This window comes from Gavia stellata, chromosome 6, assembly GCF_030936135.1.
Source record: "Gavia stellata isolate bGavSte3 chromosome 6, bGavSte3.hap2, whole genome shotgun sequence".
Lineage (NCBI taxonomy): Eukaryota > Metazoa > Chordata > Aves > Gaviiformes > Gaviidae > Gavia > Gavia stellata.
Genome location: NC_082599.1, coordinates 31,879,807 through 31,898,459, shown reverse-complemented (window position 1 = coordinate 31,898,459; position 18,653 = coordinate 31,879,807). Strand labels below are relative to the sequence as shown.

Sequence of the window (18,653 nt, the reverse complement as noted above, 5' to 3'; positions counted from 1 at the left end):
TATTATTACTGTTCATTTTCAAACTCTATGTTTAATCTATTTCTACAAGCAAGCATAACACTCATAATTTTAGGTCTTAAGTTAAGCATCTTACACCGAATGTGAATTTAGATTGTAACAGTCACAATTTGGTTAAAACTGAGGGGGATAGTTAGATAAGGAAATACTATGAGATATTTAGTATTAAAATTTGATAAATATTACAGTTAAGTGTCTGTCAAATAACTCTTAGGGGTTTTTTCAATGGTTAAGACTGTTTTACATACTTTTAAATTATATATTTAATTTGGTATGGACACAAATTGTGTTGGGATGAAAATAAAATGTATCAAGCCAAACATAATCTGTAGATTTATCAGCTTTTGTTGCATGGTATGAAAATAAAAATAAAAATTCAATGTTGGTCCAGCATGCTTCCGTATCCATTCAAGTGTATACTTCAAAATGACCAGATAGAGTTTCTGTTTATCTGTGAAAACCACAAAATATCATGCCAAACAGCTATCTGGGCTTTAATTTTTTTATCATCATCCATACAAGAAACTATATGGAGGAGTACACAAACAATAGTTTATGTAAGTGCTAATAGAAGATAGGAGGATTTTTTTTAAAAAAATTACAAAAGTTCTCATCTACATGCTTTGTGTATGGCAAAAAGCTATAAAAAAAAAAGAGCCTGGATGTCTGAGCAGCTGATGTTTGTAGCAAGAGGAAGAGCAAGGACAGGCTTAATTCTGCAACCAGTATTCACATTGAGTAGCATCTGTTCATGTGAATAGTCCTATTGAGCTGCAGGCGCACTCACAAGCTCAGAGAAAAGCCATGCTACTGTATAAGTGGCTTTATGATGGTCAGCCTAGAAAGAGATCATTGGCATTGTCCAAATGAGCAAGGACTAGTCAGCTTGAAAAAGATGTGAAGCCTGTGTGCCTGATTAATAACTGAATTTCAGGGTTTTCCTTTATACTATGAATTGCCTTCATAACTGCCCTCATTCACAGCTATTAAAATCCCCATGGCTGGAAAAATAGTTGTGAAAAATAAGCTGGCATTTGCAAGAAGGCTGAGTGACTGGGCTGAAGTGAAGAACACTTCACAGGTCAGCCAAGGAAAATACAAAGTAAATCATCAGTCTGCACTGGGGTGGAATTTCTGCTGAACTGGGGAGGGAGCACTGTTCAGTGACACTGCCTAGTATGCACACGTGTGTATGTTCTCTTTGACGAACCTCCCTTGGGAGTCAGCAGTGCAATACAAAGTGTGTAGTTTACATCTTAATCTCTTAGATTAATAGTAGCAATTATTATTTTTTTTTAATTGTCTCCTCTTGCTTATTATTTATGTATATTCCAGTACCTCCTAAGGAGCCTAATCAGATAGCGGAGTTAGAGGGAACAGAGTACTGCACAAACAAAAAAAACAATACATGCCCTGGAGAGAGCTCGCAGTCTGCTCAGTGCTTCATTAATGATCACAGCTGATCATTGATTTCACGTGTGAAAACAGAGCTATTGGAAAATTTTGTGGGAATGTATATAAATTAAGGTTTCCCCATTCCCATGAGATCCAGAAGAATCCAGACATATAGCAACTCTAAAGAGTTCTATTAATTCAATAGGTACAATTGGACCAGGGTTGTAAATGAGATATGGTGGCTTTCCTGAAGTTACATAGCAGTTATATGGTTGAGCTGAATGGAATTCAAAACCTCTGACTTTTCTCCCTGTGTCTTTGTCACTCTGCAATTAATATTTAGATAAAAATAAAATGAAAGTGTTTAAGTGATAATTTCTTACACAACTCATCTGATATTACATCCATTTAGGAAGTTAAGAAACCAAACACATGGTGGTTATTTTATTCCCACAGAACTGGCAGGCTTTGGAGCAGGTCCCAAATAAAGATTTATACTTCATCTTATTAGCAGTAGTCATGATTCCTATGATACAACCTCAAAATATGGTCCTATTTTGTGAAATGGGAAAAGCAATAGGCAGTCTTTGTCTTAGCCTTTACAGCTGAAGTGTTGCAGCAAGAAAATCTGTGTGTGATGGAGGCTAAGAAAAAAGTAATTTCAGTTTGATAAAGCTTTAACTAAATTTTTAAGCAACAGCTTTTGCCAATTAAAATATTAAAAATGTAATTGAATAGAAATAACAAGTAGTAGGATTAGATAAACATAAAATTTATATAAGATGTTTATTGTATATGCATGTGGAAAATCCTGTAAATTTACTTTATGAAGTGTTTTGTGTACACTGACCATAAAAAGTAAGTTAAAAGAGCAATCTTAAGGCTACAGAGTTACAACTCAGAACATAGAAAGTGCCAATATTCTAATAGACAGTCTAACCTTAATTCAGTGCTCTTGTGAAGACCACAGTTTTCTGGACTCCGTATAGTGTTGTACATTGTATTTTCCATGGTAAGTGCCATGAACTTCAGTGTGTATACTGTACTTTGATATAAAGAACTGTTTAAGCACTGGGAATTAGCATTGACAATATCATATTCCAGGATATTTTGGAAGAAAACATATGATGGAAAAAACTATTTCAAAACTTAGCAATTAACTCTGTTTTCCCTCACTGCTCTCCTTTTATCTTCCTCTTTGTTTTTGTTTGATTTTTTTTTTTTCATGCTATAACCAAAATAGCATTGATGAATTTTATTTTATTCTGAGAGGATACTTTTCCATTTATTCAACAGATTTAGGACTGGCTCCAGTTCTTATTGTATCTGAATATGAGTTGAGTCAAACTTTTGTTGAACTTTCTCTATGCTTGCAATTGAGAGAATGGTTGTTCTTAGAGTTTGATTGTGTTTGATTTTTCCTTGCATAAATCAGGATGAGGAATCTTAGTTGGGTTTTTCAGGTATTAACTGTATAGGGATGTTTCTGCTCTTGGTTTTTTATTATTTTGTGTATCTATCTGTTGAATTTAACAATATGTTTCTATTTTAATTAAAATACCTGGAACATTCAATGGGTATTAGGTTTTGCAACCTTGGGGTTTTGTTTCTGTTTTTTTACGAATTCAAAAATAAATAAAATAAAAATAACACAAACCCCAAGATTGACTTGGCAGTTCCATTTATATCAATTGTATACAAAACAGTTTCTTACAAGTAGTCAAAACACTAATGTTTTTACTTGTACTTTTTAAAGCCTTTTTAACGGAACATTGCCAGAAATTACAAGAAGCTGATAACTACCATACACTGTTACAGATGTTTCAGCTTCTGGAGCAAGAACTCAAATAAGATTTTCAAGAACATTGATCTTTTTAGCATTTTGTAACTCTAGTGACCATTATCAAGTAAAGGCCATGAGAAATAAGATATTTTAAAAGTAGCAAATGGCAGCTTTTACAGTTATTAAATAAAGCTTTGATTCATGTGGGCTGATGGCACAATTACAGCGTGTTCAACTCAACTCTTGAAATACAATTAACATAAGCTGATATTCTACTTAAATATTTAGGTGATGCACAAGACATTTTTTCTCTTTGATTCCTGATATTGTTGTCTTTTTCTGGAAACATCAAGAACTGTGTCACACATACCTATAAACCTGGATGAACTCCCTTTTCCTTTAATTTCTTCTATTCATATAGGGGAGGATTAGAATTATGCTAAATTTTTCATAAGTCTAATATCAATAAATGAATATTTAATGAGAGATAAAAACAGGCATACAGAATAAACTCATTTCAACAGCTGTGAACAGGTTTTCATTTAGTGCATGGCACACTTACCTAGGACTCTTGACTCAAAGAAATTAGATATGTTATAAACGGATGAAAAGAGGACTATGAGTATTCATGCTTTATAAGGAAGTCTTTTTTTTCCCATATAATCTATCAGTTGTGAGATCTTCTTTCACAACCCCTAAAGCATTGTTCCTTTTCATTTTAGTCAGCCAAAGCAGCTGGGTCTTTATAGCTGAAAAATGTTTGCTCACGACCAACTGCTGTTTTGTATACTGCTTTTCATCACTAGCAAATATTTTGTTTTTCACTATTACTCCACACTTGTCATAACTTGTTGAGGAGCAATGTTGTAACATGTATCCAATTAATCAATGACTTCTTCGTCTCTTCTGGCCTGATTCCTCTTGTGATGTATGCCTAGGAAGGCGTGCACACTGCAGAAGATCCCCCAGACTAGCAAATGAGTCTGTGTGGACACAAAAGTCCATCTGTAGGACTCCAGCAATGGGATGATCTCCTCAGACCTTGACAGCTTTGCGGTAGTAGATTGAAAGTAATTGGCTGGCCAAAATTATTCTAAAGATGTTTTGAAGTGTGACTGAGATGTCTTATGACAGGGACACCTGATCCACTTTTGAAATGGCTCCTGAATAACCACAGCCATTTCGCCTATCATAAGATAACCACATCAGCCATATGGTTTGTAATCTGTTGACGCAGATTTGTCAGGGCCCTTAGGCTCTGATCTCTTCTTATAGGGCAGTGATTCTGATGAGTCTGTGGTGCTACCCTTGTCTAGCAATAGTAGCAATAATAATAATGCATACAATAAATACAAATGAAACATATGGACATACGCATTTGATACTGTATGACTGTAGAAACTCATCTGGCTCGTGACTTCCTAGCACTAGATGCAAGACTGCCTGGGAATCCCAGGTCATCTATGCACACAAAAAGTCATAGCTCGTCGGTAGAGCTCAGAAATGGAAGGAAGTGAGTTTTGCTAATGTATAATAATACTTACTGATGAAATATATTTTAAAGCAACCATCCAATTATTTCATTTCTGTAGAACTGCAACATGCTTTTGCCAGATGGTGTTTCATATCAGGTCAAAAAATAATGAAGGAATTTGGCATTAGAATTGAAGTAACAAGAAAAGATGAGTAACTAGGGATTGCAAATTTGTTACAGTATTTTTTCCTAAAATCCAGCTTTTTGTAATGTTTTTTGAGTTTCTTCCCTGTGAATTTATTTGTATTTATTGCATTTTTGTCGCACCTTGTTAGAAGTTAGCAAGGATAATTTACAATGTGGTGAAACAAACTCCCAATTCCCACAGAAGTGTAGATTTAAAATAATTTGTCCTTTCCTTTTTTAGATTACTTATTAGACATGTTCAAGAGGTTTAATCAGTGGCTGGGGATGGAAGGAGGTGATTTGAAATTGCCAAGAGAAAGAAATAGTTTTCCATAAACATTTCTGAAGAAATTCCTTCAAAGCTCAGTATGTCCTGTTGTTCTATTGCTGACATTTTGTTCCTGTCTTGAATTGAAATGTAGGTCTTGTTAAAAGTGCTGGACAAATAAACCATGGAGAGCTGTAGTTCAGACACGTTAACAGTGCACCAACATCAGTAGATTTTGTTGTGCCAGAATACAAGCACTATTCTTATACTTCCATGTTTCTTTTTTCTTCCCAATCCTTTCTCGGGAACAGCTTCAGCTTTTGTTGATGTCACAGTAACAGTGATCAGGCCATTGACTTCCACCTGGACTAACATATCACTGGTAGTTTTTGTAAGTTTTCAGCTTTATACAACAATTCATTCCTGAAATCTTTGCCTAATTAAGACAAAAGATTGAGCCTGAGCCACTTAATACAGCAGGTCATGGTCTCAGTGGACTCTGTTGGAATTTCACGTATTTCAAAGATTATTAGGATTGGACTTCAATGATTATCACAGAATCACTAAGGTTAGAAAAGACCTGTAAGATCATCAAGTCCAACCATCAACCAACACCACCATGCCTATTAAACCATGTCCCACAATGCCTTGTCCACACGTTCCTTGAACACCTCCAGTGAGGGTGACTCCACCACTTCCCTGGGCAGCCTGTTCCAGTGTTTCACCACTCTCTCAGTAAAGAAATTTTTCCTAATATCCAGCCTGAACCTCCCCTGGCGCAACTTGAGGCCATTTCCTCTTGTCCTATTGCTAGTCACATCGGAGAAGAGACCAACACCCACCTCTCTGCAACCCCCTTTCAGGTAGTTGTAGAGAGCGACAAGGTCTCCCCTCAGCCTCCTCTTCTCCAGACTGAACAACCCCAGTTCCCTCAGCCGCTCCTCATAAGACTTGTGTTCCAGACCCCTCACCAGCTTCGTCGCCCTTCTCTGGACACGCTCCAGCACCTCAATGTCCTTCTTGTAGTGAGGGGCCCAAAACTGAACACAGGATTTGAGGTGTGGCCTCACCAGCACCAAGTACAGGGGCACGATCACCTCCCTACTCCTGCTGGCCACACTGTTTCTGATACAGGCCAGGATGCCATTGGCCTTCTTGGCCACCTGGGCACACTGTTGGCTCGTATTCAGCCGGCTGTCAACCAGCACTCCAAGGTCCTTTTCTGTGGAGCAGCATTCCAGCCACTCGTCCCCACGCCTGTAGCGTTGCATGGGGTTGTTGTGACCCAAGTGCAGGACCCCGCACTTGGCCTTGTTGAACCTCATACAATTGGCCTCAGCCCATGGATCCAGCCTGTCCAGATCCCTCTGCAGAGCCTTCCTACCCTCGAGTAGATCAACACTCCCGCCCAACTTGATGTCGTCTTCAAACTTGCTGAGGGAGCACTCAATCACCTCATCCAGATCGTCGATACATGCATTAAACAAGACTGGCCCCAAAACTGAGCCCTGGGGGACTCCGCTTGTGACCGGCCGCCAACTGGATTTAACTCCATTCACGACGACTCTCTGGGCTCCGACGTTCAGCCAGTTTTTTACCCAGCAAAGACTGCACCTGTCTAAGCCATGATTCGCCAGCTTCTCCAGGAGAATCCTGTGGGAGACGGTGTCGAAGGCTTTACTAAAGTCCAGGTAGACAACATCCACAGCCTTTCCCTCATCCACTAGGCAGGTCACCTGCTCATAGAAGGAGATCAGGTTGGTCGTGCCGGACCTGCCTTTCATGAACCCGTGCTGGCTGGGCCTGATCCCTTCATTGTCCTGCATGTGCCCTGTGAGCGCCCTCAAGATGAACCTCTCCGTAATCTTCCCCAGCACTGAGGTCAGGCTGACAGGCCTGTAGTTCCCCGGATCTTCCTTCCAGCCCTTCTTGTAGATGGGCGTGACATTGGCTAACCTCCTGTTGTCTGGGACCTCCCCTGTTAACCAGGACTGTTGATAAATGATGGAGAGTGGCTTGGCAAGCTCCTCCGCCAGCTCCCTCAGCACCCTTGGGTGGATGCCATCAGGCCCCATAGACTTGTGAGTGTCCAGGTGGCATAGCAGGTCATTAACTGCTTCCTCCTGGATCATGGGGAGTTTATTTTGCTCATTCTTCATGACAGCTTTCTCTACAGGCATTCTGATCAACTTTAAATAGATCAAAGGTAAGATTCTTCCTTTACTCTTTCTTTCTTTCCCAGGGAAAAATGCTCATTTTCATTAACCATACTTTTAGAAAATACTGGTAAGTCTGGCCTTATGCTTCTATGAAAAGCAAGACCCAAATAAAAAAAAAAAAAAAAAAGAGGCTAAGATCCAGGAATGGAAGGATTATAACCTGTCTTTTGCTATGCTAGAATCTAGAGCCAGATGTATAATACAAATACTCTAGTGGAATATGGAGGGAAGAGGAGAGATAATCCAATATATACAGATCCTAGCAGTCAGAATTACTCAAGCTGTACTGAAATTTCCTTTGCACCTGGCACTGGAGGTGTTAGCCATGCCAGTTCAGTCCCCCAACACAGATGTTCTTGTTGTGCCACTTCTTATGTGTAACATTTAGGTTTCTGTTTGGCTCGGCATAGCACACATAAATACTGTAATCCAAAGGCCACCCATTTATTAGTGCACCTGCATCTTCTACTTTCTTTAATTCCCATAGTATATTGCAGTCCCCTTGTGCTGCTGATCCTAGTGCAAAGTAATGTTATGGAAAAGAAAATTCAGCTAGCATTACCATGCATGAATTACAATGATGAAAAATATTTTTCAAGGTCAATCATACATTATATTATACAAGTAAGCCTGAATTTTCAGATGCCTCAAATATGTAAATGCAAACCTGTTTGTTGCACAAAACCTTATTTATCTTGCTTAATAATTAGTGTGCTGAAATCATGTACCATAAAGTAGTTACCATAGAGATAGGCCTGAATAAATAGAGCACTTAACAGTCATGCTTGAAACATGCATGTAGTCCATTTGATATCACTGAATATCTATGCTTAAATGATTTGTTGGGCAGAGACCAAAATTAAGGTCCTGTAAAAATCTGTCTCATAGTCATTTGTTGAAAGTAACCTGGAAGGTGAAAATTCCAAAATATTTATGAACAATCTTCTGTCCTTGCAGATTAATTTCCATATATAACCAAAAAGTAGCCCTCACACCCTTACATTCCAGTATGTAATTGATTAATACAATGAAAACAAATCCAGAATGATTGTTCCAAACTTGAATTCAATTTGAGGTTTGCTCCTTCTGTTTTGGACTGGAGGCAGGACTTGTCAGCCTGAAAGGTGTCTTTTCCTTCTGTATCAGTTGGCATGATGAAGGATATTAACTCTCCCTACAAATATTGCCAAACAATATATGGCATATATCGTGCAAATAGCACATGCAATAGAACTAACAACATAAACAACACAACAGCATGTCCCATCATGGCCCACCTAGAATCCCGTGCACTAAATCCCAGGAGCTTCTCAAGTTCATATATGTCTTAACTGAAAAAATAGTAATCCTATATATGTACTATTTCAGTTTTGGCCCCAATGCCTAGAAAAGGAATTTAAACAAAGATACATAATGAAGATGACTTAGTGAAGTTGGAAAGTAAAAAATATTTCCTGAAGTGCCATCCTATCACAATGCCAGTAAGTAACCACGAGGCTTGTCCACCCTCTGGGACTGTCTGAATGTAGCTGGTCAGGAATTACAGCAGAACTTCCTTCAGGAACTCCAGATATCATGACTGCTATTCAGAGTAGGATCGCCATCTTCAGTTTTAGCATAGTCCGGTCTGAAAACAACTAAAATGCACATGTATTCATACAACTCTGATCTCCTTATCTGTTTCTCGTTCACTTTCTCTTACTTTCCATCATTCAGAACAAAAATGAGAGTGAAAAATGAGAATCAAAGTAAGATGAGAATAATTCCCTTAGTTTTCATGCATTAAACTCCATGAGGATATATTTTTCTTACCATGTCAAATCTCTCTAAAGACAAATTCAGTAAGGTTCCACATTTCAATATACATTTTCAGCTCGGGATTTCAGGATGAGTTAGCTCTGGGCAAGGACTTTGCTTCTGTATTTCTCCAATACCTGAAACTTTGTGAGTGGTGTTATAGCTGAATAGTGTGTGTTCAGATTGTTTTTTAGTAAAATATTGTGGCTTTCATTTTGTGGCAGAACATCATAACCAAATAAATTATAACCAGATCTAGTTTTGTTCGTAAGTCATCTTTTCCTGTGTGGAATGAAATAATGTTTGGTTTTTTTCTATTTTATACTGTTCAGGACCAGAACACTAAAAATAACTTGAGTCTCACTATTGTGATACTTGTAGCTGACTCTGGTCTTTTTGTCCTTGAGATGAAATTTGGAACTGTTCAGTACCTGTCTTGATCATGGTTATGGAAATACCTTTTCTTCCTATGTGTGTTGTAAATAACTGTTGAGAAAAGCTATTGAAAAATAGCTTGATGTCAGTCATTAATATTTAAAATATTGAAAGGTATAATAAGGAATTTATTTTTGCTTTCTTTGTGATCCTTTGAAATATCTTTCCATATAAAGCACATCAAAGCAGACATTTATTTTTTCTTGCAGCATTATTAGAAGTAACTTTTCCCCTTGCTTTCTCCAATAACAAAGCTTTCTACATATCCCAGAACTGTCTTGCTGTGAACCGGTAATAGTACAAAAAATACTGAATTTTTAGCAATGTCTGTAGTTCAGATAGGAAGAAAAATAACTGCAATTGCTAGTATGCAACTAGATTAGGTAGCAGAAACCAAAACCCACAATGACAAATTATGAGAACAGAACAAATTCAAGGAAAGTAAGTACTGGTAAAATCTGCTTGCATACTTGGAGCTCAGTCCTAGAGATAGCAAGTACACTTGTGTCCCATCAAACAATGAGTAAGAAGAGGGTGTATCACTTCTGCAGGCCTTAGCCTCCACAGAGGAGCCAACACATGCGGTAACATTGGGGTGGTAGATTTAGCAGAAAGTTAGCTTTAGATATGCTGCTAAGTTGACCAAGCATGATAGCTTGTCTCCCAAGATGCCTGTTGGTGACAACAGAGAAAAACATGCTCCTCCAGAAAACAGAATCACTGAGGTTGGAAAAGACCTGTAAGATCATCAAGTCCAACCATCAACTAACACCACCATGCCCATTAAACCTAAGATCATCAAGTCCAACCATCAACTAACACCACCATGCCCATTAAACCATGTCCCACAATGCCTTGTCCACACGTTCCTTGAACACCTCCAGTGAGGGTGACTCCACCACTTCCCTGGGCAGCTTATTCCAGTGTCTCACCACTCTCTCACTAAAGAAATTTTTCCTAATATCCAGCCTGAACGTCCCTTGGCGCAACTTGAGGCCATTTCCTCTTGTCTTGTCAGGCAAAACCAGACCTCTTAGACTCTTCCTCTGAATTACTGTCTGGAGAAAACTCTGAGCTTTCTTCAGTTCTCCATATATAAGTTCCTAACACCATTAGAGTTCCTCTTAAGATACCATCCTTTCATCTGTTTCTTCTGTTGCTCCTGCATCAGGCTTGTCAGCTCTTTGTCCTGGAAATCCTAGGCCACTTCAGACAACACCAAACACATTTAGTTTATTGGGAAACTAAATCAAAGCTTCTTTACTTTCACTGACTGCAGGAAGTTTAGGAAGATTATCTGATTTACTTTAATGATACGAATACCTGCCCCAGAGTTCACTGGATTTGACTTCATTCAATAGCCTGATGCTCCTTCTGTACAAAGAGAAGGTGTGGACAATGTTTGTAACTGAAACTGCAATCCAAAGTGTGATGGTAGCATTTATTTAATTAAATTAACACAGGTACTGAGAGAGTGAGGGTACAGAAACTTAGGAGGCCAACCAGCCACTAAGAACTTGGAGTCTCAGCAAGCTCATATAGACTATATTAATGCCATCACTGCTGTGTTTTCTTTCCTGTTAGTACTTATCCAAATAATGACCTTAGATGTCTCTACCTTTCTGAAGACTCCTCCCCCAGCTGCAGTAGAAATACATAACCTTGAATACTTTAATGCAGGCATTCTAGACCATCAGAAATGGCTAAAAGTGATCTATGATACATCTCACTGATTTTCAGAATACTTTCCTGGGGTTAGGCTCTTGGTTAATAACTAAAAATTGTTATTGTTTAAACCAGTATGCATTCTGCATACTGTGATCTCCAAACACCATGGAATACTAGCATGGTAGAGGAAGCAAATGCAATTGGTTCTCATGAAGAGAAACAGGAATGAAGATCATATTTGGGGGGGTTCTGAGCTCCTGGACCAAAATCACTACCACTTTAACCAAAAGCAGTTTTAATGCTCATGTAAACGGAATGAAGATTTCTTTCTGGTGGATAACTAAAAAACTCTTTGGTGGATAAATATAGGGATAATGCCATTATTAGAGTTTGCTACCCTGCAGAAAGGGAACATTTAGTTAGTACTGGTCCTCTTAGAAATTTACAAATCAAAGCTGGTTTTATTGATCAGATTTCTACATTTCCATCAATATTACTGTATTTTTCTTTTCTAGGCTGTGGCATTTTTATAGGCTAATCAAATATCCAATATTCCTAGGAGCCATTTAAAGTGAATGCCAGAACTACTAAGGAGTAATTTGAGAATTAGATCTATTTTTGTTTAGTTGAAATGATCTTGACTTGCTCATATTGTATTGTACCTGATGCTCAGTAATATGATAGTACCAATACAAATAGAAAGATAGCCGGTTTGAAGTTCTTAAATTTCTGTTAAAAGTGGTGAGCAGTCCAAGCACATTAAAATTCCATTTTCCCCCATACAAGTGTTTGCTGCAGATGACCCCCACTGATCTTAAATATATTTCTGTATCTGTAACTGAATAGAGGTTTTCCGTACAGCATGTTCTAATGGTACTCTGGCCTTTAGCCAACAAGGCACTGAATAAGGCTATTTTTAAAATACAGAAACTGGGAACAGCTGCAGCAATCAAATTTGATAAAAACAGAGAGGAACTTTGCTTTTTTTTTTTTTTACGGTTTGTCCAAGTTTAGACTCCTTTCATAGAATGGCTTTTGTTCTGTTGGATGAAGGGGGTATAAGAGTAACACAGTGAAATCCTTTTGAACAAATAACTTTTAAAAGGATACAGATTAAAATAATAGGGGGCTTTTTGGTGCAGCAGCATGTTCAATGCAATTGTACCTCAAACTATTAAAAGAATAAATCTATAAAAAAAGAATACATTTTGTCTGCCAAACTTTACCATAAAAGAATACTGATCTCCTGAACTGGAAGATGCAACCTCTTGTTTCAAATGTTGGACATCTGAACATTGGTATTTGGGAGTAGGTTTTGGGTGGAAGTAATTTAATCTGAATGCTCTGGGGTGGTTGGGGTTTTTTTTATTTATTTTTCTTCTTTTACTATTAATCAAAAAAGTTTCTATTAAGAGCTCTCCTGTCTTTCTCCCTGGTAAGCTGGGAAAAAAAAAGTTCACTTAAGGAAAAGATTTACAAGGACCTTCTGTGCACATTAAAAAGTTTCATAAAATATTTAGTTATAAGGACAGATTCTTCCTTGTATGCCCTCCTATTTTTTGGGAAACTTGTCATTTAGTGATTAATGAGAGTCAGAGATGATCATATACACACAAAAAATCCATTGCACAGGAGTAGGCTGAGCTGTGTCTGTTAAATGGTTCCATCTGAGGACAGTCTCTGTGCTAGACTGATACAAGACACAAGATACTGGGTGAAGTCTGGGCCCCAGTGAAGTCAATAAGTCTCTGAATTCAGCAGAGACAGGATTTTATTGATTGCATTCATTTTAGGTGTCAAAAATAGCACCCCTGCATTCTTACCCCGTTAAAGCTATTTAGTGCATCATCAATTCAGATGGTAGAGCAAAAATGTACTGAATTTCTCACATATGCATAAATATGGATAACTGTCATATGTGTACATCCACATAGGTATAAAATGTGTGCATTTTGTGTGTGTTTATATTATAAAATATCGGCTTGTTTTATTAGCACTGTATCTGAGTATCTCACCAGGGTGAAAATTACAGCAGTGATATATCTTCCTTTCTTTACACTAAGAGGCAGGCTTAGCTTGTTTTGTTTTGGTTTAAAAACAGGAAAAAAATATGAAGACAAGAGTAGAGACTTGAGCTGAGAATCAATACTGGCATGAAATAGATGTATGGAGCCACCTGAGATTTTGAATGTTAACAAGCAAACTCAGCAATGCAAAATACTCAAAACTGGGTCAAATACTATAGATGTAGGACTTGATATATCTCCTCGAAGTCAATATTAAGAGGGAGAATAGACTTTTAAAAGCAAAGGGTTGAAATTCAGGAGTTGCTGATTTATTTCCTGTCTCTGCCACAACCTTCACATGTGATCTCGGCCAGGTTGGTTCTGCAAACTCATGTGCTTAACTTTACGTGGTAGAAATAATATTTTGATACTTGTGGGTCTCCACGCAATATATTCAGCTGAGTATGAGAACAAAACTTTTGCAGGACCTAAACTTGTCTGTGTATAATTTTTACTTTGTAAAAACTTAATAATAACACTGTTTTTCCCCAATGCTTTGTCTGTTTTAGTTGTCTATATTATAAATTCTTGGAGACAAGAGCTGTCTTTTGTTATATGTCTGTGAATCAGTAACAAAACAGAGCCTTGACATCATCTGGACCTCCTGGTACAACTCAGATATAAACAATTATAAATGTTGAGGCATATCTTACTTCAGGTAGCTTCTCTAAAGCAGAGCGTAACGAAAAACAGGTTGTACAGATTGCTCTTGATTTACTGATTTCTTGTAACCGGCAATCTAGAAAAAGCTGTTCATTTGAAATCAGAATACTGTGACATTAAACACATTTTTAGCATTTTATACAACAGTCTCTATCCCTGCACATGGAAGCAACCCCACATTCCTGCATAATGGGTTACTGTAGATTTAATACATGCCGTGTTCTAGGAAGATACCGAAGCATCCATGTGGTGCAGAGCATTGAGCTCAGGAGTTTTTCAAGGATCCTCTGGCACCATACCAGTTTTCAAATTCTTATCCAGTATTTTAACTGGAACCAAAAAATTTCCAGCGTGATGATTACTAGGGTTTGATTACCTTTAATAAGCCATGGAGCCCCTTCTCTTTGAAGACAAACTGCTGCCAGAGACAGATTTACCACTGACCAACAGTGGTTTTATGCAAATGTGCCTGAGTGAGTGCAGTAACCCCAAATTATAATAGAGTCATTCAATCTCTTGCCAGGACAGCGTTATTTATATATTGCAAAGATAAATTGGCTATCAAAACCAGTTCCATTACAGAGGGAAAGTTCTCTATGTAAATCAGTATTTCTAATCACACCACCGTTCTTCCCACCCCCTACCCCATTTTGCTTTCCTTGCTTTATCTTCATAGATGAATTCCAAATGTATTTTTTTTCTTGTGTGTTCACTTTGAATATTGAAGCGTTCAGCTAATGCCAAGCTAATGGATAAAGTAAACGCCTCACTATGAAGTCTCCAAGTGTGTTTCTTCATGCCTTGGGGTAGTGCTATAAAGGGCTTATATTCACGTACAGTGTTTTGTCTGCCACTTGTGCAAGTTTCTGTTTGGACTTCTCTCCTTCCTGCTGCCTGATGGGAAGAAATGGGCTGTCATCTCCCTAGTGACTTTATCTCTCCATCAGGAATGAGTGCAGGGGTCAGATGCCCCTCTGCATGCTAGTCACCATCTGCTGACAGCAGCGCTCCCCCGGGAGAGCTGCCTTTGTTTACTGACGGGGCTAATGCGAGGAGACACGTGAAGTACTTTGGTTTGTGGAAGAGGGCAGGAGAGGCATGGTGCTGTGAAAACATTCCCACACACTCTAATGGCTCATTCACATAGAAAACAAGCGAGAGCCTTCAGCTCTTTCACAGAGCTCAAAGTAGAACAAAGGGACTCAAGAACCCCAAGGCACCAGTCAAAAAACACTTTCCTAATGCACGGAGATGCTCTCCGTGATAGCTTACCTATGAGACTTCTGCTCTCATTTAGGCAACTAAATGACCTGGCTAGATTGGAAAGCTGCTCAGTATCTGGTAGTTGCTGTGGTTCGCTGTTAGCTGCTAAATTCTCTTTGAAAAACTAACCTTCAGTTTCCTAAACCTAAACCTCCTAAAACTGGTTATAATAGGTGAAGCATGCATTGGAGAATTTTATCAGTACAGTCACCAACTGATTATTTTCTCTTTAGAATAAAATCTGTAGAACGCAGAAGAAATATAACATGCCTAAAAAGAGATGCATTTTTTGCGCTATAGTTGGTAGAGACACTCACAGATGCACACACGAGCATGTAACTTTAGAATATAATTTGAGGATCAAAAAGAAGCGACTTTCTGAATTAGGTCTCAAACACAGTTGGGTTACATGTCATGGAAAAGTCCACATTATAAGCTGTTTTACGTAACGAATGATGTTTAGTGAACAGCAGAACAGGTCTACAATTTAGAAGATGTATAAGAAGACAACACGAACAGGGAGACTAGGTCATCCCACAAGTTTGTGTAGCTCAGCATCTGACCCCTAACACCAACCTGTATTGCATGATTAGAAATAAAGCATAAGAGGGCAAACTTGCAGTGATTCTTATGTTAAGATACCCTACCAAGCATGTACCAATTTGTGATTTAGGGAATTTCGAAGTCTAGTATGGCATAACAAAATATTATGTAAAAAGGATTTCCTGCTCGTTCTAGAAGTGCTAGGAAACTCCTTAGTTCTTGCATTTTGAGAAATACTGAATTACAGTACTGTCTTCACCTGCTCCATGACACTCATTATTTTCTCTGCCTATATCATCTTTCCTCCATTCATCTCCTTACTTCCTGAAGGGTCCTAGTCTAATTTATTTTCATACAGAAGCTGCTCCATATTTTTTACCATGTTTGTTGCTCTGTCATTTCCAGTTATTTTATATCTTCCTGTGCATTGCTGAGTAGACCGGAACTACAAACTTCACACTGTATGGATGTACCAATCATACTTGATAATATTTGATCACTATTGAGCATTGAGCTGATATTTTCATAGAAGTAGCCACAGTAACTCCATAATCCTAATTCCTGCATGACAGTATTAATTGTAGCCCAGCAAAATAAATATATGTATATATATATATGGACAGATACACACAGACACACACACACACCCCCACACACACCTCCGTATTTATTTTCAAATGTAATATATATGTATATAACCGTCTACATATATGTAGTTAGCTCTATTTCCCCTCATTGGCATTAACTTACATGTATTGAATTTTCTGCCTTCGTATTGCCCCAATACTCAATACTGTAAAATTCTGCAACTTTTTTTATAATTGGCTTTTATATAGGAGAATATGTTGAGCAGTACAGAGGACAGCACAGATCCTTCTGAGAAATCAGGGATAACCTTCCACCAGAATGAAGAATGACTTCCCTTTTCCTATCTTTTAATTTCATAGAAGACCTGATCTCTTTTAATAGAGCTCCATCTCTTTCAGAGTCTTTGGTGGGGACCTTTTAAGAACAAATGTAATCCATTCATTGATGTCTTGACCCTTTATATTCAACCAGTGTACCTATAGCCATGTAACACCTTTGAAGAATGGGACTAAAATATACACACTTCCTTTTCCACTTTTGCTCACCCTGAGTTCTTATCAAAGTCAGTATAGCTCAATGATTTGTTGTAATGGGTATGACTATGCAAAACCATCAGGTCAAATATATTAGCAAGGGCAGGAACGCAAACTAACCCTAAGCTGATAATTGCATGTTACATTTGCTTTATTTTTTACTGCTTCTGAAGGGAGATTATGTCTAATTTAAGCTTGATTCTAAAAATATTCATATTTGGCCTAAAATAACTTTGGGAATGTGCCACTGCAAATGTGAAGTTTTTGAAAAGGCTTCACTTTTTTTGTAAATAAGAGTATTGTTCAGTTCCATCTTCCAATGTTTAATATACCACATTTTTTGAGATGTGTGGTATAGATCAAAGGGCAGGATTTGGCCCTTAGTTACCTGCTGTTACTGGCACTAATCTCACTGCTATTGAAAAATGATGCATCAAATTGATATCACTGCAAATGTCACTATTCTGAATCTTGCATATGCCGCCTGAGCTGTCAGTAATAAAAATCTGTTCTTAATTATTCTTCTGTTTAAATAATAATAATTTTCTAATAACCCAGTGAATAGGAATTTGATGTTTTCTTTGGCTGGAAACATTTTAATGGTTTAGTACATCTATAAAGTTCTGTGTGCTTTTATAATATAATAGCCTTTGCAAATGAGTAGGACTTTCCCATTTAAATCCCTGTGGCTATCAAGAAAAGCAGAATTTTAATCTGAGTTAAGTTTAAAAGTGAGTAACTTAAAGAAAACATTTTAAGATGAAAACAATTCAGCAGAAAGCCAGACATACATACAAAATTGGGTTTATATGTGTTACAGGGATGCAAACTATAAAAAAGTATAGTTAAAATTAATCATATTTTATATTGTAATCTTTTGTCCATCTTACTGTTTTCCTTAATAGGAAAGAATAGGGTTTATGTTTGCTCCATTAATATTATATAGAACTGATTTCACTGTGATGAGAAAATGAAAATAGCAAAGAATATTAAGAAAGTATAAGAAGAAAAATGAAGGCTTTGGATAGTAGCATATTTTCTGGTTGGAAGCGGAATAATCCAGACCATAAATCCTATTTGCTTTTAATACCTTTTATTCCCCCCCCATCACAGTACTTCTTTCAGTTAATTACCTTCAATCAAAGCCCAAAGAAGTGAACAGAAAAGACTCCCTTTGAAACTTTGGACTAGCCTCATAGATACGATAATTAGCATAAAATTCTACCTTCATTGAAGGTTGAAGGGTTTAAAATATACAAAGAGTAATGTGCTCTCCTTTCTTTGTTTTTTTCAATGTGATGATAGACTCTAACATTTTAGCTCATTGCTGTGCTTCACTGAATAGTGTACCTTTTGGAAACATGGATATTAGCCAAACTATAAAACACATATAATATGCAGCTAAAAAAAAAAAAAAGTTTCTTTTTCTTGTCCATCTCGTCTTGGCAACATGTATTTATACAGGAACATATAAAACATTGCATACAAAGCACCCTAGTTGATTCTGGATAATATTTCATTAACTTACTTGGTTGCTTCTCAAACCGGTGCTATATTACTGTTTAGGTTTCTGTTTGTATCTGTGTTTGTATCTGCAATTCTAGACAGAATCTGTCTTTGTTCCTTGAAGTCAAGCAAACTAATATTTGTTTTAGCAGAGACAGTATTTATTTAAAAAAATCTCGAAGTTTAATGACAAAATGCTATGTAATCAAAAAGTAGTGTGAAACAAAAATATATAACTGGGTGCAAAC

The 18,653-nt window shown here is 37.5% G+C and overlaps 1 protein-coding gene across 1 annotated transcript in view; it reads left to right on the top strand.

Moving 5' to 3' along the window:
- DGKB (diacylglycerol kinase beta) overlaps window positions 1-18,653 on the top strand; it is a 341,552-nt gene that overhangs the window by 307,261 nt on the left and 15,638 nt on the right. The window lies entirely within an intron of this gene.